At 35.3% G+C, this 24,338-nt stretch overlaps 1 pseudogene; it reads left to right on the top strand.

The window, feature by feature from the left end:
* Positions 1-9,683: 9,683 nt before the first annotated feature.
* Positions 9,684-19,051, top strand: LOC149145371 (ras-related protein RABA5c pseudogene; annotated as a pseudogene).
* Positions 19,052-24,338: the final 5,287 nt, after the last annotated feature.

Here is a 24,338-nt window from a genome sequence, read left to right as displayed (position 1 = left end):
TTAGAACATTGAAAGGTTCATTAAATATTATATTGACCATGGGAAGAAAAAGAAGGTGGAAGAAGAGGATCAACAATTCCAATTTCAGATTTCCCAACATCAACAATAACAACACATACTACCTTGTTAGGTAATGAAAATGGAGGAGGACAATGGAAAAAAGGAACAATGGGTTCCTCCTCTGAGATCATAGGTGTCTCATGATTAAGAAAAGTTGGGAGATCATAGTCAACCAAGGTTTCAGATTCAAAATGTTTTAAAGAGATTTGAACCAAATGTTAGAACTTTTCTTTGAAGAGAGCCCAACCCACATCTTCTTTAGTAAACTCATAACATAGGTGAAGAAATCTATTAGAAAATTTCTGTTTTGATTTATCAAATTTCAAGGTAAGTTGATTAATCCTTTTATAAACATATTTGTAATCATACCTGTCACAGCCTTGATCTAGCTACTTGAAGATTTGTTCAAATGAATGAATGAAAGTGACTGGTATTGTATGACATCACAACCTAACTTGACCTTCAAGAGTGAGGGTGAATAATTTACAAGCAATATTTTCCCAATTGGTTTCATTAGATTTACAAAACTTGAGAAAATGAGATGTATGTTCAACTATGGATATTATACCCTTACCATCAAACTTTAATTGATAAAAGTTATAGATAGGTTCCACCAGGAGGGTAAGATTCTATTTATTAGAAAAATGTCTTAGGATTATGAATTGAGAATGAGGTACTGAAGATGAGAGATTCAAAATAGACTCAATAGACCCAGCTTGTCGTCTGTACATCTTGCTAGTGCCAACTATTCATGGTGTTGGAAATACGTCAACGAAGGGGTAAACCCTAGTATGAAGTCCCAACTAGACCTCACAACATTTAAGTTAGGTTCCCCAACTAGAGATAAGTTTGGTTTCCTTTATTCTCAGAAATTTTCCTTGGTTGTAATTATCAACATAAGATATTATGCAAAAAATATTTGAAACAAGAAATTAAGTTGACACTGTGAGGCATACAATTGCAATGCATATAAGGTACTTTCATGATGGGGAAAAGAGAGGGTCAGCCTATAGAAAAGAAGTAATAGTACTATCCTAAAAGTGACAGACAAGAGAATCGAAGGAATCATTAGTTAACTTGCAAAGTAGTTGATAAGATGACAATGATCATAAAATCAATTAGCAATGTACATTCAATAAGATGCATATCAAAGACAATGAAATAGTTCGTTTTCATTAGTATGTGTTAACATAAACATAAGCTACAAACAATGAAATAATGGTGACTTACTTTCCTTCCTGGCATATCCATGAAAGTGTAATGACTTTGAGAGCTTCATATATTAAGTGAAAGTCCCAAGCTAAAAAATTACAATGATGGAACATTAAGTCAGTACTTTCTCCTCCAAATAAATATCTTCTCTCCTATTCCAAACTAGAGAAGCCAAGGTGAAAACTACAAAGTCCAAAGTCCCCTCTCTTTAGCTATGAGGATGTATTTATAACAAATCAGGTGACTCTTGACCTCCTATGTGATTCTTGATCTTCTACTATGGCTTTTTGAATTCCTCTATGACCTTTGAACTTCTAATAACTCTAGAAATTTATAATGACTTTTTAGAATCAATATGGGACCCTTGTACTTCCACGTAGTTTACATTTTCTCGATTTTTAAAATACAATAATCATATTCTATGAACGATATGGCAATATATATTGACACATATGACTTTGTCATTACACTTGGACAAGCCATGACTTCGCATAAATGGCATGGAACTTCATTGTGATGTGTCTAGGTGAAGCCTTCTCCTTACTGCTATGAATTTGAGTTCTTCATGATGCATCTTTTCTTGCTAATGTTCACCATCCAAAGGGTTTGGACCAATGTTAGAACCTTCCCATTCAACATGATGTTGCACCATTCTGTCATGGACTAGCATTTCTTCATGCCCTTCATGATGATTACTTCTTTGCTCCTTCACAAGTGCTCACTTCTAGCCCATCCTTGAAAATGTCCCTTAAGCATCATGTTGCCATGTTGAAATGATAGCACGTGTAAATGAATTATACTCATCTCATTCCAACATCAATCTAAAAACCACCTAATCTATCTTTGCTTGCTCATGGAAGATGCTAACTATGATGAGGCAATATGTAAGGGTTTTGAGAGGAAGAAGTTAAAATTACGAAGTTGAGGACTACAATGACCTAGGGATGACCCCAATATCCACTAGAACTGTGCAATGTGTAATAAGAGGCAAGATAGGAAAAGGTATTGCATAGTTAGAGGTTTCAGTTTATAAGGGGGACAAGACTAACCACTGTAACTATGCAATGCATAGTGATTAAGGAACATGCGTAGTGAATTACGCAATTGAGGATTTCAATAACCTAGAGGTGACCTATTTCTCACTAGAATTGCATAATGTGCAGTAGGAGGCCCATCATATGAAGGGATTACGTAGTTGGGCAAGCTAGGGTGGCAGGGAAGTAAGGTTGCACACTGTAATTGTGCAATGCGCAGTAGCTGAACATAAGGCTTTGGAGACTATGCAGTTGGGGAAGTTAGTGACATAGCGACAATTCACTATCCACTACAACTACAAAATGCATAATACAAGGTAGGGGGAACTAGGAACTACGTAGTTGACAAGGCTAAGCAACCAAAGTGATGGTATAGACTGCAAGGTTGTTGATTGTACAATTGAAGGAGATTGTCCTCTAGAATGGTGCTACATGTAGTTCCAAGAGGAAGAGAATGGTTAGGAAGTCTCAAAGACAATGAAAGATCTGAAAATGATAGTGTGGGACCAATAAGACATGAGAGAGCAAGACATGCAAACAAGTCCTAAAATAGTGATCTCACAGTCATATAACATCAAAAAGCCAAAAGAATGCACAATACCAAAAATCAACATGCAGACCTTGAAACAACGACAAAGTGACACTTATTTCTAAGTGCGATAGTTGAAATGTAGCTTGGCGACACTTAGAATGCAAGTTACGACAGAAGTGTCAACTGCAGCAAAAAAGTGCGTTAAGTTGTTAGAATGTGCCTAACACATGTTCTTATGATACACATGATCAACTAATGTAGAAGATTGTACTAGAGGTCCCTCTAGTGGTGTGCTATGATGCAACACATGCAGGAACGTAAATAGTTAAAAGAAACACTTGCAACAGTAAGAAAAAGTTAAAATGACACTTATAAAAGGTAAAGAGAGTGAAAGTGACACATGCTAAATCAAACTGAAAGAAAAATACGACATTTGTGAAAGTGAAAGCAAGTGAAAGTGACAGCCATGAAAGTGATACTTATGAAAGAAAGAGCAAACAAAAGTGACAATCAAGAAAATTCACCTAAATGATTATAAAATTGCACTAAAGAGAGAGAGACAGTCAGATGATGTTACAGAATGACAGTGTGCATTAATTGTGTAGTGCAATGTCCTTATGGATGTTGCAATTATTGTCAACAATGATTGCATAAGAATTGTAATCAAACATTATGCATGCACTATTCCTAGTGACTGCGTAATCCTTACTCCCAAGAACTGTGCAATGCATATCTTCATGGATAAACATCGACTATTTAGCTTGCTAAGAAGATGTGTGCTTATAAATGCATCAAAGGTTGAGTATGTGTAAGCTAGTGATTTCAACAGTTTAGAATATCAGAAGAAGACTTAGACACTTGCGAAACATTATCTGACCATGGAGTGACAACAAACAACTTGAAATGACAGATCGTAAGATCAAAAGAAGGCTCCAAATTTCAAATGTAGGCAAAATTTTGGAGGATGTTTGTCGCAACAACAACAATATGTTAAATAAGTTTGTGACTTAATGTAATTTTGTAACTTTTTCAAATAAGATATAAAATTACAAAGATCACCATAAATTATAGAAAAACAAAAAAAAAGCAAAAAATTTAAAGATAACAAATAATCATTTTTATTTTTATTAATTTAATTAATATAGTATGTGGGTAGTGGTACAATTGGCAAAAAAAATGTTGGTAATCCCCTCAGTATCCATAGAAGTTCAATCCCCTAACATGTTTCGCTAGCCATATATATGTATATATATATATATATATATATATATAATTAAAACAAAAAATTGTTTAAAGTATAAAAATTAAACAAAAATAACATGGTCATTCAAGTATTAGCTATAAAAACATAACAACATTGCTACAATTTGTATAGCATTTAAACATTACATATGTTAAATAAGTTTTTGACTCATAAAACACTAAACAAAATTAATGTGATAATTCAAATATGAAATACTAGGTTTTAAAAATTAAAATTAAAAATTAGTTATAATTGAGCAATGTTGCAACGAGACATAGTCGCGCACTTTTATAAAGTGCTGATTGTGAGTCTTAGTGACAGAATTACGATTCCATTAAAATGCTGTATAAGGTTGTTGACTAGAAGGTTGAGGCTAAACTGTACAAAATATTGTAAAACACCAGACTTTTAGGCTGGAAGGCTAGAGTTCGCAGTCTAAATATATATCGATGCTTTTTTCGATAACTGTAGTTATTTACTAAATGTATATTGATTGATTGTACATTTTAGTACTTGATATGTTTGGAATTTTTCGATGACTGTGGGTATTTACTAAATGTATATTGATTGATTGTACATTTTAGTATTTGATATGTTTGGAATAAACTCAATTGTTATGTAATTACTTGGTTTTGAATGTATTGATTGATTATAGATTTTATTAGTCCCTGCCATCTGGCATCCGGCAGGGACTATTGTAATCGTTTTGGGCCGACTTAACATTAGTTCGGTGCTTTCCCTGTCGCTTATACCGCCCTTATGCTAAAGTCTTGTGAGGTGTTCTCTGCACCTAACCAAAGTCGGATTCGGCGGTTCACCTTTCTCATCTTATTTGGCCTCTTCCCGAGGCGGAAGAGGCCGGAGCATATGGTAAACTGATATTTAACGACCATCATGTGCGCTTGACGGTGTGCGGTTTAGTTTTAATGCTGGCATTAGTTTGTTAACGTTTAATGTTAAGTCTACCACCGGTTCAAGTTTATACCCTTACATCTTTTTGTTGTCTATGCTGCCGCATGGGCTCTGCCTCCTTTACAGGCGTTGGTCCGGTGTTTGTTCTTTCGCAGGTGTCCGTATCGTGAATGTTTGCATGGCGGGAGGTGTCCGGTGAAGAACTAATCCTGGGCCCTTCAAATTACGTTCAGGAAGAACTCCTGAATTGTAATCCAAATTATCGTAGGATTCAGATTGAGATGGAGAACAAACTAGCAAGTTGTCATACAGCTCCCCATACCCTGTGGTGCTAAATGATGGGACCTGCTGTTGATGAATAAGCATATGTTGCTGCAGCTGCGGCGTCTGCACATAGTTATTGAACATGGATACCCTCGAACCTGTGTAATTCGATGAAACTAAATTAGGCCTACTTGTAATTGGCAGTTGCCGATTATAATCTAGGGCTGGCTCGTTTTGGATGGACATCATAGAAGCCAAATGTTGATTTAAGGGTTCTGGTTTCTGCTGATATCTCATATAAGCGGAATACTGCGGCACTAAACCCTGTGCTGTAGGATATGCTACTGAACATTGCTTTGTTTACAGTTTTTTGGCCTGTAAGTTCTGAATTTTTTTACAGGTAATCCATTAATTGAATTGATGAATAGTATTCGCATGTGATTGTTTGAATGTCTCTTGTTTGTTTGCCTCTGCAATCTCACTGTACTTGGGGCCTTCTATAATCTGCCTTCACAGAGGCTACAAAACTAGGTCTGCTCACAGGAAATCAGGGGTTTTTCAAAAAAATGCAAATGCGACCCTAGTGTGATGTCGAATTCTGTCTGGTAGTAACTGGTTTCTCTGTATTTTCTTTTTGGCTGAATGCCATCAATTTTGCTTATAACTTGTGCTTATAAAGTGGTAGCAGTCTTCGCCGTCCCCTTCTTCCCATGCTACCTATTTTACTTGAATAGTTAGGGAGAGAGAGCATAGAGCACTTCTTCGACCAATTGGCCTGACCGACATAGACTGGTTGACTCTTTTTGATTTTTCTCCATTTCTGCGGCCGCATGCTAGGTGAAGACTTGCAGAGCTGGTTTACCGGGTTCTTGATGAAGATCAAGTTGATACCCTTCTTTCACATGCCCTGGTTGCCGTATGGGCGCAACCATAACCCTTGCTTACATTGATTTAGGTCCCTGTTCATTGGATGTATGTATATATGTTTGCACAGTTCATTTCGCATGATCCGTGGTGGCATAATCTTAAGAGTGACGAGTTATTACAGGTAATTTCCCTTCTTTGGTTTTATTCTACCTGCATTGCGTTGAACCCTTAATATTTTTATATTGGAGGTTCTCATTCCTGATACACTCCTTTAGTTTTTGGTTCTAAGGGGTGAAATTTACACGATTTCTATGAATTGTGAGGGGTGAAAGCTGGCAGCCCACACAGGTGTGTCTCATCTCTGTAGTTTTTTTTAAGGAAACATTTTCCTCGTGTAGGTTTTTTACTATAACCCTCCCTTTTATAGTTATGCCATGCCGGTGAAACAGCTACTGTAAAGCTACTGTAATCAATCAATCTCTGTAGTTTTTGTCTTAGAATTGGTCAATGGTCACCTGTAATAAAGCAGCCTTTCACATGGTTGATCTCAATTGCATTGCAAACTCGTTTGTGCATTTCCATGTTGTAAGTACTGAATTGAGAATTCAAAACTACATGAAATATAGTATATTCTTTTCTGCATTGCCTATAAGCTGCTTTTACACTTCCACATTGTATTCACACAAGATGTATCTTTTAATCCCATTGACCTCTTTAGTGGTCATTTGTCAGACATTAATGAAATGAATGTCCTCTGCAATTCAGTATCATCTGCCTTGTTCAATATTAGGCAATATCATATTCAACAAAAACACAAATTTTGACACTTTTAACATACGATGTTAAATTTCACTAAAAGAGGAAGAAGATAGTCGTATGAAATATTCAATTAGCTATGTTAGTTGTAACCCATATGCAACACTGTACAACCCACAAAAAAATATGCGTAAAATGCCTGCAAAAGCAAATAGAAATTGAGGCAAGACATACCATTGCTTTCATCTTCAAAGCAAATGTCTTGGCATCATATGGATTGGCCCTCATATCGGCCATAAGATCACTGAATGACTCTGGGACTGTTAATCCTTCTGGAAGTGCTTCATTGTTTGGTTGCATGAGGAACTGGTATATTTCTTCTGTCGCTCTCTGCTTCTTAAAAACTCAGTACATTGTCATATTTCCCCTACTTTGTAGTGCGTAATAGACAACCTTAACTTCACGCAGGGACTCGCTGCGTCGCAGCTCCCCTTGTTAATTAATAGATTTGGAACAGAGCCAATTGATATGAAGCGAAGTAATGGTTAATTTTGTTTTAATGATTAACTTTATTTTTTTTCATCTGTTATCTATATAAAATACATCTGTTATCTATATAAAATATAATGAATCTCATGCTAAATACTTATAAGTTAAGAATCATATTTTTATTTGTCTTATACCAATAAACATATCTTCCACCAATATTTTTGAGTACATGACGTGTTGTGGTGGTTGGTAAAGGAGTAAATTCTCCAACCTCGTCTTGGCAGCACGTGCGTCTCTCTTGCTAAAATTATAAGATCTTAGTATATCCGACTTGCAGGTAGTTAGATGTACACCTGATGTTATAAATATAATGAATCTCATGCTAAATACTTATAAGTTAAGAATCATATTTTTATTTGTCTTATACAAATAAACATATCTTATAATGAATCTCATGCTAAATACTTATAAGTTAAGAATCATATTTTGATTTGTCTTATACAAATAAACATATCTTCCACCAATATTTTTGAGTACATGACGTGTTGTGGTGGTTGGTAAAGGAGTAAATTCTCCAACCTCGTCTTGGCAGCACGTGCGTCTCTCTTGCTAAAATTATAAGATCTTAGTATATCCGACTTGCAGGTAGTTAGATGTACACCTGATGTTATAAAAGTAACTACGAGAATTGATCCTAGATATCCCATAAATTAAAATTGACAATTACCAATTCACCATATGTTAAAAAAAAATATCTCTTAACATTCCACCACTATCTCCTAAATATACTTACGTGCTGCTGCTTTCCTACCTGAAGTACTGCGAGGCGATCCCCTTGCTCATCAGTTGGCCAATTTAATATTGCAACAAATTGTCAAACCGTATTTTCCATGTTGCCGGCTCTGCACAATATTGCAGGCATTTCGAGGAAAGTAGGCCTTTCATCTCCGGCCATAATCACCATCACTTTGATCCACTCTGTATTTTCGCCCAATATTTCAAAATTCGTCTCGGAATAGTCTAACTAGGCGGAGGAATTCCACGGCTTCTATGCCCACCGGAAAAACGTCCGGCTCTGGCCGCCTCCGTCCACCGCTCCGCATTAATTTCCTGATTTGATCGAATCGGAGCTGGTCTGACAGAATTGCCGCCGCGAAAAGTTAATGTGCATTCCAATTCGAAATAGAGAAATTTGGATACCGCGAGCTGCTCCCCCAACCAATTCAACTCGACTCGCCCCTGCAGCTCACTCACCTTCGGGCTCGACTCGGCGCCGCAGTTCACCACAAAACTCCGGCCCACGCAATTCCTCCGCTCTGCAGCTCACCACCCAGGGGACGCGACCTTCAGGTTCAGGTTCATTCATCTGTAAAGCCATCTGTATTAATAGCATCTCTTTGAATTTTTTTACATTAATACTCTGAATTGCAGTTTTTAGACTACTCCATTAAAAAAAGTTAATGGTCAAGAGAAAGACCGATTGCTAATCCCATTTAATACAACGTGAGATCAGGGGTAATACGAGCCAATCCATCCCCTAATTAATTGAGATTACAGACGTATAATACACGCTTTAACTACATTTTGATTGACCTCACCTGCATGCATTTTGATTGAAGCCGTTTGCTGGAAACCGGCGGTACAATTCGGTTAAAATTCTGAGTCATTTTGAAATTTAATGGAACTTTGTGACTTGGATCTATTTAAAATTGAGAAAAATTCAAGACACTGTAAATGGAACTTTATTAGAAAACTGTCAGTTTTTGTCAAATTTAAAGAAAGGTAAATTTGTTGTACCTATTAATTTAATCCATTAATTTTGAGTTACAAACTGGGCAACTAACACATATATCGGGTTGAATTTATCCGCACCTACTTCAGTAATTCATGGGCAATCAATGCCGGACTTTTATCTTGATCTGCAGTCGTCTGTGACAGTCAAATGACCTGAACTCTATTCAGGTTTTCCTTGGCGTGTCAGTTGGAAATGCATTCAAGTCATCTGCAATGTACTTATTTTGAACGATGTTTCAGAGAACTGGAATCACGAAACTCAAATAGTAGAGAGTAATAGTTACAAGTTTGTCCTTGGCTGCCCAGGTGTGAAGTTAGTTTAACCCAATTCACAGAATACATGGAGTCTGAGATTTTGTTGAAATTATCATGGCTGCTGGATGCCTAGAAGTTGCAGAAATGATTTTTGGTGCCTTTTAAGGATGTTAGCTATGAAGTCTATGAGGGAAGTAATTCTCTCTTATCATCATCTTCATCATCTCCAAATGAAGAGTTTGGGAATGTGGTTATGTTTATGAATATGGCTTACAATGGTGAGAGGGTCACGCAGAAGACCGTTTGCCATGATGGGTCCTCTGGCTCATCTCCTGGGTCTGCTCTTCAACAGAACATCTGGGCATGGAGAGTTTCAGTTTCTCCATTAGTGCCAATGACTTCAGGTGTATTTCACTTTTGGTAACTAGAGATTTGGTGTTTTAGCGACATAGCCTTTTATATATATATATATATATACCCAATGTGAGAGTCATGCTCTGGATTATTATTATCATTTTTCTTTTAGATCTCTGCATTATTGAAGTAACCAGTTGAGATCCATTATCCTCTTGAATTTTTAATCTATGCATTAGTCAAGCAATCATTTTAGATCCATTCCTTCCCTTAGTTTTTTTTCTTCCTGCATTATTCAAGTAACCAGTAGGATTGTGCGTGTATCTGTATGCACTAGCACAGATCCATCTAGAGTTTAAACTATGGTCTAATATGCATATTGCAAAACTTGAGGTTGCAGCACATATTGGGACCTCTTTTTCTCGATCAGTTGGCCATCTTTGTAGAATTGACATATTTATTCTTGAGCACATCTCACTCTTCGATTTAGAGCCATCTTTGTCACTGAAAAATTTGCTCGCGGTCAAATAGAATCTCTTTACTTATTTATGTTCATGCAACATGTTTGACTTTTATACTTAAACATGTAGTTACTATGTTCTTATACCTATGTTCATGGTTCGATGTTTATTAGATTTATAGATCTTTATATTTTACATCTTTATAAAGTTATGGTTAGATGGTCAAAGGCCAATAAGGTTTGAACCTTATCATTGCGTTTTTTGTTGTTTGATTTTTTATTCCTTGCCTCTAGTCAAAGATCTCGTTGGATTTTCATGACTTCATCAAGCTGATTTTGCCTTCATGGAATAGTATATGATAGCGTAGTAGATTGTTATGTTATTTTAAACATGCCCTCTTCATGATTTGTTGATGTTCACTGAATGATGTTCTGTCCTTTTATGCTTGTGATAAAGTGTTAACTGTCTTGTAGACTACTCCTTGATTGTGATCCTGAATTTTGAAGGCATAGGAACTCCTTCCAGAAAGGGCAAAGACAAATGGAAACATGCATTCTTCAAGAGAGCTAAGAGATGACTAAATAGGCAAAGCCCTGAAGGTGCTTGAATGGTCTTTGAAGAGACAAATGGAATCAGGGTAGGATGCAAGAAACAAGTAGATTCAGGCATGATATTGGATCTTTAGTTGTGTGGTTTGAATCCAATTTTTTGGGGAATTGTTTCTATTTTTGCCCCTAGTCCCGATCATTTACTTGTCGCGTCACCTAAGTTTGGTGTTATTTGAGGTCTGCAAGAATAATCTTTAAGAGACAAGGGACACAATTTTTTGTTGATTGAAGTAGACAGATTTGAGCCAAGGAAACTTTTAAGGCTATTGACTTATGCACTGTATTGGATTCGCTACTCCTTTCTTTGAGCTATTATGCTCTCTAGCCTCTGGTGTGCCTCTTTTACTGTCGCAGTGGTTAATTCTATTCACTCAAAAAGTTATGATTTGTTAAAATTTGAACTCACATCAAGAAGCAACTATATATATATATATATATATATATATATATATATATATATATATATATGGCCATAGTAGAGTTTTCCTGTTTATGATTTTTTTTGTGTAAATTCCCATAAAATATATATATATATATATATATATATATATATATATATATATATATATATATATATATATATATATTGATATTGTAATTGTTCCTAACGGAGTAGTAAAAAATGTGATCTTAAAGTGCCACGATGTGACTGTGTATCAATTAAAATACATGAAATAGATATTGTTAGTAACCCAAATGATAAGCATGTTCCATGTTTTTAGAAAAATTAAAATGATATTGAAGGGTAGCTTGAAAGAGACCTTAGATGAAGGAAATCAAAGCAACAACATTTTGTGGCAAAGGATTACTCTATTAGAGTACACATAGCTGGTAATATTGATTACAGAGTCTGAGTTGGTTAGAGCATTGCATCAGCCTCGGAAACAGAAATGGCCAAAACTTGCACACATGTAAAATATATATAAATCCACTCTTCACTTCACTACTTTGTGAATTGTGACAGCATAATCTTACATGATATAGAGCTGAACACTGTTTAGATACTGTTAAGTTGAGATTCTCAAAACTTGACAAGGACGTTTCATCAAGTGCATGGGCTAGATTATGCAGATCTTTGATGCCAGAATTGTATGTTGTCTTCAATTTCTCCACTCCCTCTGTTAGTCCTTCTGTAACCTTCGGAAGTATGTTATAAAATGACATTTTAAATGAAGACTGCTTATGTTAACAAGGAAATGGAGCCAAAACCAAAAGTCAAATTCTTATTTACAGTCTTGTGTTACCTGCTTTTTAGTAGAAACAAAAAGCTGCAATTGTTCTTCCATACTTCTTAGCTGTTGTTGCTGTTGTGAGACTGAATCCAAAACCGATCTATGTAAGACATCCAGATGTTGTGACAGCTGAGACTGAAATGTTTGAACCAAATTTTGGTTTCCACTTTCTATCTTATTCTTCCTTTCTGCACAGATGGCCAGTGGTGAGCATTTTGTAGCAGAATGAAAGTAAAACCCAAAACCCAGGGTAAGAAAGTCTTCAAAGAAATAAGTACCAATTTTTGCAAATAGGCCATAAACATCCTGTGCTACACTTTCTAGTTCTGACCGGAGATCTGCTGCCTGCTCAACAAGGGATTTCTCTGTTCACCACAAGAAAATATGATATTAAGGCCCATAATTTGAGCAAATAGGTGAACTTTAAGAAGAGACATCATACCTAAACAAAGAGAGCATTTGCAAATATTAGACCCTACCTGATTGTAACAAATTTGAGATAATGAACTCCTTTTCCTTGATTGTGCAGTTAGCTTGACTGTGTTTCTCTTGAAAATCTTTGAAGACTTCCTCAGTGTCATCAAGCTTTTTCTGTGAAAGAAGAATAGGAAGTGTTCTAAGTCCATAGAGTAACAAAAAAACATGTGAAAAGTACACATAATTAACTTATTGGATGCCAGCATTGGGACTGTTCATTCATACTTGTGTCATCTGGAGTTTATCAATCAAGTCCGCATTTGTTTGCTGGTGAGAAATATTCATATAGGGAGGTATATGTGGGCCAAATATGGCAGTTGCCTTGAAATGTATTTGAGGGATTATCGACAAGTCATCCTCATCATTGAAAAGACCATTCTAAAGCATACATTTGTTCATTTGCCAAAAACATCTGAGAGAATATTGGAGTCACCAAGAAACCATGTGGATAAAATTCTCAAAGGTTGGAAATAAATATTTCTCTTCTGCAATCCAACAACCTTCAAGTGAAAATATTGTCAGACTTCAAATGAACTTCATTTTGCATCGTGCAATACTCACAAGCTTTGAAAACTGATTGAAACTGTTTTTTTTAGAATTGCAATATATATGATATCTTTTATGTGAAATTAATGGATGGTTCTGAAAATGACACATTTTTTTACAAGGATATTTATATATATATATATATATATATATATATATATACAAAATCAATTAATCCGCTAAATTTAACCCTTAAAAAATCCATGCACATCGATTTAGTTCCATCCATCCATTTTCAAATCCTGTATTTACTCCCATCAACCCATATTCAAATCCTGTGGGGGTGACTTTGCTCGTGCTATGTGTGGGACAATTAAGCACATGCCGTAAGTGTTCAAGGGCTAAAAACATCTGAGACAGATCTGCAAGTAGTATAATAAAAAAGTTTAGATATCCTAATCTTTAGTTTCTTATTCATGCTACAGTGGGCACTATTTGTTGCTATCAAACATGGACAGGTTAGGCCAATTGATGGTCATGGTTTTCCCAAGGGTAAGATGTAGTATGAATCTTATTTCCTTTCAAGAATCGAACTCCAATGTCAATTTCCAAGTCAATCCAGAGTACACCAAGATCAAAATCCACAAGGACTTCTTTCAGCTGTTGGAGAAGCACCTGCTCAATTACTAGCTCAGAGAAGACCACAGCTTATGGCAAGTGGCCAGCAACAGCTACACGGTAGTAGCAAAACCCACAGCCACAATCAATGCCTTTACCAACGGATTTTTTGGACTAACCAACTTTACTGATTAAGGGATAGATGTGGCAGAGTAGAAGGAGAAATCAGTCTTTAAGAATTTTATATCATTTAAGAATTTTATAAGAAATGTTCACAAGTCCTTAAATACAAAAGCTTTCCCACGATTATCTATGTAAGAAACTTGGTAGGGATATTACTAAAGATGACATGATCAAAATTGTTATGCAAGACTAGCATATATTATTAAAGATGACATGATCAAAATTGCTATGCAAGACTAGCATATAGCATTGAGTATAGGTTCACCCGTATAAACTATAACTAACACTCACAAGAATAGAACCCACTCTTACTAGTGCTTCTTCTACTGGACCAACTTCTGAACTATTTAAAGGAGCCCACCTGCTTCATCAAAGGCTTCAATGACATAAACAAAAACCTCCACACCTTTTTGTAAATAGGATATCAAGAATTTAGTACGATCTCTATTCAGTATTGTGTGAGGGACTCGATATCAACAAGTAAGTAGATTAATGGTTCATTTTGTTTTTCACATCTTTCAAAGCACAATTTGTCCAAATTCTGAGGCTTTGAATAGAACAACCTCATTGGCATTGCATTTGCTCACACTGTTTTAGGTAGATAATACATCTTCCCACACTGTTTTGGGTAGATAATAGGGTAGATAATACACACGATGTGAACATAGGGATTATTTTTGGAGTACTTTTTCTCTGACACTATTTTATGGAAAATATACTGACTTTATCAAAGATTATTTGCCAGGCCAAATTTTCACCCATCTGAGGGGAGGGGAGGGGAGGCATGCAATTTCACTTACTGCCTTTGCACGCAGAGGTTTTTCACATCTTTCAAAGCACAATTTGTCCAAATTCTGAGGCATTGAATAGAACAACCTCATTGGCATTGCATCTGCTCACACTGTTTTGGGTAGATAATACATCTGCCCACACTATTTTGGGTAGATAATAGGGTAGATAATACTCACCATGTGAACATAGGGATTATTTTTGGAGTACTCTTTTCTGACACTATTTTATGGAAAATATACTGACTTTATCAAAGATTATTTTCCATGCCAAATTTTCACCCATCCGAGGGGAGGGGAGGCATGCAATTTCAACCTCGATTGCTGCAAATTTTACATGTTGGATAATCTTTGCCAAGATGTTTATCTTAAAAAATTGTTATTTAAAAAAAAACAACAAGCATTCAATCTCAAGATTTTCAATCTCAATTGCTTTGTGACTATGCAAATTGTGGCTTTGCTGAGAAATTTATCCGAAAAATGAATGGTATTTACCAAATAAAACAACCATCCAATGCATCACACCATTGGTAATGTTCAATGTAAATTGTGCAACTCAAATTATTTCTGGTTTAGTATTAGTTTAGATATCATCCACTCATAGCATCATACCATTGGTAATGTTCAATGTAAATTGTACAACTCAATTTATTTCAAATAAACCAGAGAGAATTTACAGCAATCAGTTCTATTTCATCTGCTCCTATGTAAAATGAGAACCATCAATATTTCCACATCTCAGTGGCCAGAATAGCTACCTTACTATTCCAATTGTTACATTTATTTTTTTAAGGTTAGCAGAACATTACATATTACATATGTTCACATTGTTCAGCCAAAAAAGATTTAGAAACAAAATCCTCCTTCACAACCATTGACTGAACAAAAAATATTTAGAAACATTGGTGGGAAATTTACCATTCCAAAATATTGTATGAGATAATTTAATTAGGCCAAAATTACATAAATGCAAAATCATTTATATTAATAAATTTCCATACTATGTATGAAATATTTTAACTCTTATGAATTGTAACCTTTTAGTTGGGTTAACATACATGTTCAAGGAAATATTCTAGCAAGATTGTGCAATCACATTGCTCAATATATTCACTAAAAAAAGTGGAGGGTAAAACCTAAACATAGATTTACTGATAAGAAGTAAAACCTAAATAACAAAAGTCATGACCTTGCTGATAATGGTATGATGGTTGTGTGTTAGAATATCTAATCCAGATTCTAGACATAAAATATGTACTGTTTAGCAAAAGTGGGCACATATCAATTAAGCTAGTCCAACTCAGATATATATGTTTGATAAGATAGAAATTTTATATCAATTACACAAACGATCAAATCAGGTCAATGGGACCCAAAGGTACATCAAGCTACAATGACCATGTGGGAGCGATTAGGCATCTCCTAGAAGGGTAAATTACAGAGGTGAGTTGGACACCCCGAATTTCTATGTCGTCCATCTCCTTTATGACTGATTAAATATTGTACAAAACAAAATCTTGTTGAATAACAGAGATATTTACATTTATTTTGATTCTTGTCTACCAAAGAATATCTATACAAGTAAAAGCCAGGCCCCTGCATGAATTGGTGGAAAACTGGCAGCGACTTCACTCGTGTGCTGAAGTGACTGAATTTCTACTCTCGGGCAAGAGAATTGTTTGAGTAGTTCTTGAAGAGTCCCAACTGTGAAGGATTCTAAGAAGAGAACGAGCTTTCTTTTTTGCTTTAGGAGTACCAGATGTGAGAAGATTATACAGAGAAGGCATTAATGATGGCAATCTCAACAAACTATTTACAATTTTGTCACCTCCACTGCAACACAATGATAGAAAAATAGAAATAAATTGTCCTTGCATTTAGCTGAAGATGAACCCAATATTAAATGGTTGACTATTAGAGGGATTCCAGAGGTTTCACTAACTACAAGTAATCCTCTTAGCTCTCTTACAAGAATAGCCAGAACACCAACTGCATATTTTCTAGTTTTTATCTAAGAATCCCTTTGTAGAGGAAAAACTAGTGCAAGATTTGAAGGAAGTTGAGTGGTCACATGGCAGATTTTAGCATAGTAGACCATAATGATGGATGTGATTTCTTGGAGAAATATTGACATTTCCTTACTTATGACACACTGAGCATGAGCAAGATTTGCTTTGATTTAAAAAGACTAGGTCCTTACTATCATGATAAATCCACAAGCACAAGATCTGAAATACAGAGAAGTCAAGCCAAAATAGAGTTGTGATCTGGGAAAACTATTGGGATGAAATCCAAGGTGGAGATGGGAAGAGTGACTGGGTGATTGAGAAATAATTGTTATTAAGAATAAATTCCTTATAAACATAGTAAAGAAACCTTTCATCACTGATCAACAACCAACGAACAAATCACATAGCATATCAATATCTCTCCAGAAACAAAGATCTAAGAAGGTGTTTGGAAGGATCAAACAACATCATAATGTATTAATGATAATCACAAAACCATGAACCAGTTACTTTTCTCAAAATACATTTGTCCATGTACATGGAATATATTACATTTGTCCATAAATTTGTCTCCCATACAAAAAACCGTAATCATTGCATGTTGGGGAAAAATAAAACATTAACAGGTTCTTCTTTAGTGAAAGAGCCATGCTATGATAGACCCCGGAAAAATGATAACAACAACCCATTCGCACAATGGGGATTTATATTGATGGTGATCAATGATTTCTATTGTAGTGGATGGTGATCTTATGTCATATTTGACATCTACATATGTGCTTAAAAATGCTTTGGACATTATATCAGTGGACATCTTTTCAGTATCTGCAGAGCGATTGATGGTAAAATGTTGAAATTGACAACTCCAATTTATTTCTTCCTTATGAAGAGGTTTTAAATTGTCCTTCCGAACCCGATAGATGCCTTTCATCTGATTACATATCAACTCTGAGTTGGTGAAGACTTCAATATCATTGACATCATGTTGTTTTGCCTCTTTTAACCCTTCAACAAGGGCAATGTAATATGCCTCATTGTTTGTCGTCATTCCAAGCACTTCTCTCCTTCCATGAAATAAATGATTTGTTGCCATATTGTAAAGGACAATTTTAATAACTGCTCGACCTAGATTTGGAAAGCAAGACACTTCAATGCATAAACACCACTTTTGCACCATTTTTTACACTTCAAAAATCTGAAAAATAAGATAACAATAAATTCATGTTAAACAAGTAGACAATTATCTATTTCTTAATACTCAACATGTTTTTCAATCATATATAATTCAAAAAAGCAGATAATTTGTGTTCATTTACACTGCAACACTTTCAATATTGGCAACTATTCTGCCAAAAACACATCTAGAAATCATCACTTTATATAGATGAAATGCTCATTATAGGATCCAAATACATCTATGATTTTTAAAATAAATTATATTGAATTAGGCTTCTCTAGTTTTTGAATTCCATATGCAAACTCTAAAAATATTTATCCTTACGGACTGTCCATACACCAAAAACCACATAACCCTAGACTAACAGAGCATTGTCTAAGCAAAGCATGATTCATGTATATGCCTTATGTGTGACAGAAATGCCATTTGTCATATAACATCACAAGAAATTTATTCAGCCACTCTACATGAATGGTTCCTTCACACTACACTTGTTAAAGGTTGAACTTCATCAACAACATTTGGAACAACTTTTCTATTACAATTGGGGGATAGGGTAGACTCTGAAGCTATCTTTGGGTTGAAGTAATAGCACTCCACCACTCTCCTACCAATATTATGGGAAATTTGTGCTGCGCCTTGTGGATCATTGATGTTTTAGTGTCATGCCTTGTGGATCATCTTTGGGTTTGATGTGATAGCATCTTCCTTAGTTCTGATACTAACATTGCAAGCAGTTTCTGTGTAATGCCTTGTAGAGCATCTTTGAAATTGGCTCTGGCTTTGACTTTTGCATTGCAAGCAATTACTGTTGTAATGCCTTATAGAGCATCTTTGAAATTGGCTTTGGCTTTTGGTTGTCATCTATGTGATGTTGCAAGCTATTTTCAAACTCATGTGAACTTTTGATGTTGCAGTGCATGCTGATGGCAATGTTGTGAAAATGCTTGTGGGGAATAATTCTGATTTAGCTCATACAAGGGAAGTTCCTCTGGAAGATGGGAAGAAGATTGCTGAATCAGAGGGGTTGTTCTTCATTGAGACCTCGGCTCTGGATAATACAAATGTATTTCCTGCATTTCAAATTGTGGTCAAGGAGATTTACACTAATGTGAGCAAGAAAATGCTGAATTCGGATTCCTATAAGTCTCAATTATCTCTCAACAGAGTTAATATTATGGATGTATATGGAGATGGGGATGGAGTGGAACCACCCAAGACAAATAATTCTTGCTACTGAGGATTTAGAGAAAAAGCTCCTTGTTTCTGGGCTCCTTGAATATTATTTGCTTCATATGACCTTTTGTTGATTGAGATCCTTAAGGCTGCCTTAGGCTAATATAATTTTTTTTGTTTATTAGGAAATTTTCATTATGTTGGATATTTTTTCTTTTTTCAATTTTATGAAGAAACCAGTGAGGGTCCCCAACTGGGCTTCTTAGGCTTGAGCCCTAGATGATGTACAAAGAGCAGAATCATAATGATGTATTAAGTAATACATGCAAAGCAATCTTTTTTAGAATGTTTTAGTCAAATTGATCTTCATTTTGTTTAAAATCATTTAGGGAATCTGGATTCCTGGATGGAGGTTAATGGACAGTTTGCAGATGCCCAGATCTATTGTCTGGCTCAATGTTGTAAACATTATTGCTACAGAATTCTAAGAATTCCTTCTCTAATTGTTCTTGAAGCAAGTTTATGTATGTGGTATTAGCAATTTAATGAAAGCTCTTGTCATATTTTCTTCTATGATTGTCCTTGAAGCAAATTTATGCATATAGTGATAGAAATTTAATGAGAACTCTTGCCAGATTTTGTTTGGGGGAAATATATTACCAAACAGAACATGCAAAAGCCTCACGATTTCATATAAATTGGCACTACAATTTGTAACATGAACTTGACTTCCCAGATCATGCCCAGGAAGTAGGTAAGAGATCTCATCCTTTAATGTAATAGAAATTCCATTTCTGAATAGTATAGTAGATGATTGTACAGGTTGCAAAATGTAGAATTGTAAGCAGTACATGTGACAACATAAATGGGCTATGTTTAGCTATTACATAAAAGAAAAATTCTTGAAACTCAGTAATTCTGAAATATACAAAGATCCTCATGTCTGTAATAAACATTTATCATTTATCACCAAAAAATAGCTGCAGAGTCTACCCTGGATTGCTGGAGTGCTATTACTCTACCCTCCAAGTGGATTGTATGCATTGACTTCTTATAAGATGAAGCCTGGTGCAGTTCCTAGGTGACTTTGGCAGACTAGATTTTGGCATCTAAGTCAAAGAAACTCTAGTAGGGCCTTGGTTCACTCGTGTGGTTGACAATATTGACCCATCGACCAAGCTCCATTCTTTCTGTGGTCTACCCCATTCTAATGACATGTCAAAATGAATGAGGCTAGGTGCCTTCCTTTTCAATTTTAATCTCTTCCTTTTCAATTAGTAATGCATAAAGAAAACCAGGAGAACAGATAAAGTAGAAAGATTGAAGACTTTTGGTTTTAGGTCTGAATTATTTGAGAGCAATTGAAAGTTATGACTTCGAAAGAAACTTTTACTTGAGTCCAAAAGCTGGGAATTAAGCTGAGGTAGGAGTATTTGCCAATCAACACTTGGGGCATTGATTATTTCTTGATTGAACAAGGGGGGAGTAATGGTGTCCTCATGATACAGTCACCTTTCCAATGTCCACAATGGGATTTGAAATTGTTAGAATTTGAAAGAAACAATTGTGATTCATCAGTTTCTTGCCTGTACTAGGGATTCATTGGCCTTGGATGTTACGAAAGCTTCCCCAGGATAACCCAGCTCGGCCCTCTTATCCCAGGCCATTACGCTGAAGACATTCTCTGGCTCTGCATTGGTACCTTAACAATGGTGCTAGTTTCTCTTTTGATTTCAGTAAGATTAAAGTCTCTCTTCTTGCACAGGGTTAGTCTCTTCTTCTTTGTCTAGGTTGACCTCATAGGTCTACCCCTTGGTACTTGTTATTTTAATTCTATTTTTGCTATTACTTTATTTGAATATTTAGGAGATGCCTTTGGCACTATCACATTTCCATTGTGGCTGTCTACTTTAGAGTCCTATTAACCTATTATGGTAATTAGGACATCAATGTAAATTAATTTCTTTCTTCCTTTCTCATGTCTTTACCTATTTCTTAGGTGATTAGAGCACTGAAAAGTCTGTTAATTGCAAGTTTCTAAATATTTCTTAAATTCCAATAAAAAACATAATCTTCTTATAAACGTAGGGCATTCAGAGTACTTGATAGATATCATAATTAAAGGCTTTTGATTCAACCTTGCAGAATTCGGTACAGTTCTAAATTGAGAGCTTTTGCATCTTCTCACAAAAATATGATATTTGGGTTATAACATACATTTTATAAGTCAGATATTGTTTGCAGATTCGCATTGTTGAACGCTTTTCCTTGTTACCCTGGAAAACATAGTCATCAATTTGTATCCTTTCAACTTGAACATAGATGTTATCACATGGAATTTCCAAAAACTTGTCCTTGTCATCATCCTGAACAGCTGATGTATTATGATATTCTAAAATAAGACCAAGGGTATCCCTTCCCTCATCAAAATCAAGGTCATTATGGAATGAGACGAAGGAGAGGCCTCTTCTTGAATTGGATAAAATGAATTCATCCCAATTGCTTGGTCATAGCTCAAAAATTGGCTTTTGTCCATCAATTACTTTATCATTGCAATCTGGGGCAGCAAGGATATCGTTGCCCAAAATTTTCAAAATTACACTTTGCTCTATGTTGCAATATTCTTTGTGCACATCCATATCTAGGTCCCCTTTTCTACCTAAAACCTCATCATTTATCTTTTCTCTGCTAAACATATAGTTGTGCAGATCACTTTCCTCCACAAATAGGGAATCCATACAATTTGGAACGAAAACCTGTCCTTCCAAATCTGAAAAATCTTCTTGAATTACTTCAGAATTCTCCCTAGAATATCCTCCATACAGCTGTTCTTTAGGGATAGCATGAGTAATGCTACATGCTTCATCTTCTTCACATACCACAATATGAATTTCCTCTTCTTCAATCCTTTCCTTTGTAAAAATTGCATTATCAGGAGGAAATAAGGACACATCCCCTGCCTCTCTAGCTACAGAGAGAACATGAAAATAAGTCCTTTATATCACACGTTAGCTTAGTCAAAACTTCATCCAAGGACATTCTTTCATGTATATAATTATGTAATCACAAGTCGTTTCAGTGCAATTTTGGAGTGAAATTCACTTGTGTTTGCGGTGTTGGTTTGTTTGTTTGCACAAGTGAGCTCCTGCAACCCTCTACTTGACAATGTGGTGTCTGAGAGGCCTAGTGCAGAGTATAAGGCTTCTTCAACTGGATGGGTGAACTGGAGACAAGGATAATTTTAGGGGCGAATGTTCGCCCTTTGGCGAAATTAAGGGGTTTTAAATTTTTAGTGGGCGAATATTTTGTATCATAGTACATTTTTACAAATCACCTCAAATAGCCCACCTTATTTTAAGGGAGAGGGTAAAAAAGGTAAATTTAGCCCTTGAAATTAGGACTTACAACCTTCCATTCGCCCATTTTCAAGAATAAGTTTTATTTAAGTGAATCCATTCGCCCATTTTCAAGAATGGGTTTTATTTAAGTGAATCCTATGGGCCAAATACCATATTTATAAAAGAGGTATGGTAAATTAATAAAACTATAAATAAATGATAGGTATGGTAAATAAATAAAACATTTTCTATATTTACTCCATAAATCACCTTATATACATGTAACGGTGTAAACAAATAAAAATATAAGTAAAGTGGAGGTATGGTAAATAAATAAAACGTCTTTTTATACTTACTCAAACGGTATGGTAAATAAATAAAAATATAAATAAACTAGACATATCGTAAATAAATAAAACCTCTTTTTATATTTAGTCCATAACCCTCGTTCTATTTATGAAGGCTCAAGAAAGAGGTTTTATTTAAGTGAATCCTATGGGCCAAATACCATATTTGTAAAAGAGGTATGGTAAATTAATAAAAATATAAATAAACGAGAGGTATGGTAAACAAATAAAACATTTTTTTATATTTACTCCATAAGTCACTTTATATTTACGAACACTAAAAAAATGGGTTATATTTAGGTGAAACCTATGGCCAAAATACTATGGGACAAATACCATGGACTAGATTGTTATTAATACCAAGCAAAAAACCATTATTAACCCTAATATTAGAATTAATTAAAATAAAAATGGCACATGGTATTGACCCATGGTATTCACCAAAATGGCACATGGTATTGACCCATGGTATTCACCAAAATGGCACATGGTATTGACCCATGGTATTCACCTGGAATGTAGCCTATTTAAATGGGGGAATTAAACCAGCATGTAGCCTATGCTAAGATTCACTAGGACTTTACAAAGTTTTATTATTTAGTGAAAGACTCGCCAAGGTCTTACAAGATTTTATAATTGAGTAAAATATTCGCCATGCCTGGTGAGAGATTCGCCCAAAAATTATATATACATATTATATTATTGATCAAATCGCCTTCCATTTTTCCTGTATACCATGGAGATTCGCCCATTTATTATATTTATAAATTTAGGGGGGGTTCTGAAAATTTTCCCTGACTGGAGAAGAATGGTTGGACCTAATTGTTATATGATTATATGATTCAAATACTGTACCTAATAATTGTTATAGGATTTTGTTATTTAACAGTATTTAATCAAATTGTTATATGATTATATGATTCAAATTATTATACTAATCTTTAGTTCACACACAAAGAAGTCTCATTCACCAATTTAGTGTCTAGATCATCATTATTTCATCAGCTACCCAAAGCCAGAACAAAACTTGATCTTTCGAATTTCTTTGAATGTTAGTGCGGGTAATCCATCAAATCTGAGTAGTGATGTAAAGGTGCAATTAATTTAGATGGTGTATTGAATATGGACATAGAAAGAACTGTATTCTATAACTCAAGTGAGGGTGAGGCCAATCAATCAACTCGTCTGTGGGAGAGTTGAACATGTACATCGAACTGCATTCAAAAGCCTAAGTCAGGGGTTTGGGGTAATCCATCAACTCTTATGTGGGGGAGTTGTACAGCACTATATTTATAGACATTGGCACATACCCATCTAAACTGAGGAGTGAGATGTGCTCAAGAATAAATATGTCAATTCTACAAAGATGGCTCTAAACTGAGGAGTGAGATGTGCTCAAGAATAAATATGTCAATTCTACAAAGATGGCCCACTGATCGAGAAAAAGAGGTCCCAATATGTGCTGCAACCTCAAGCTTTGCAATATGCATATCAGACCATAGTTTAGACTCTAGATGGATCTGTGCTAGTGCATACAGATACACGCACAATCCTACTGGTTACTTGAATAATGCAGGAAGAAGATTAAAAGAAGAAAAAAAAAATCAGGGAAGGAATGGATCTAAAATGATTGCTTGACTAATGCAGAGATTAAAAATTCAAGAGG

The sequence above is a fragment of the Pinus tabuliformis genome, chromosome X (genome assembly GCF_031772625.1).
Source record: "Pinus tabuliformis cultivar Carrire ecotype Pingquan chromosome X, CPIR1, whole genome shotgun sequence".
NCBI classification, from domain to species: Eukaryota; Viridiplantae; Streptophyta; class Pinopsida; order Pinales; family Pinaceae; genus Pinus; species Pinus tabuliformis.
This window is presented reverse-complemented; position numbering and strand designations above follow the sequence as displayed.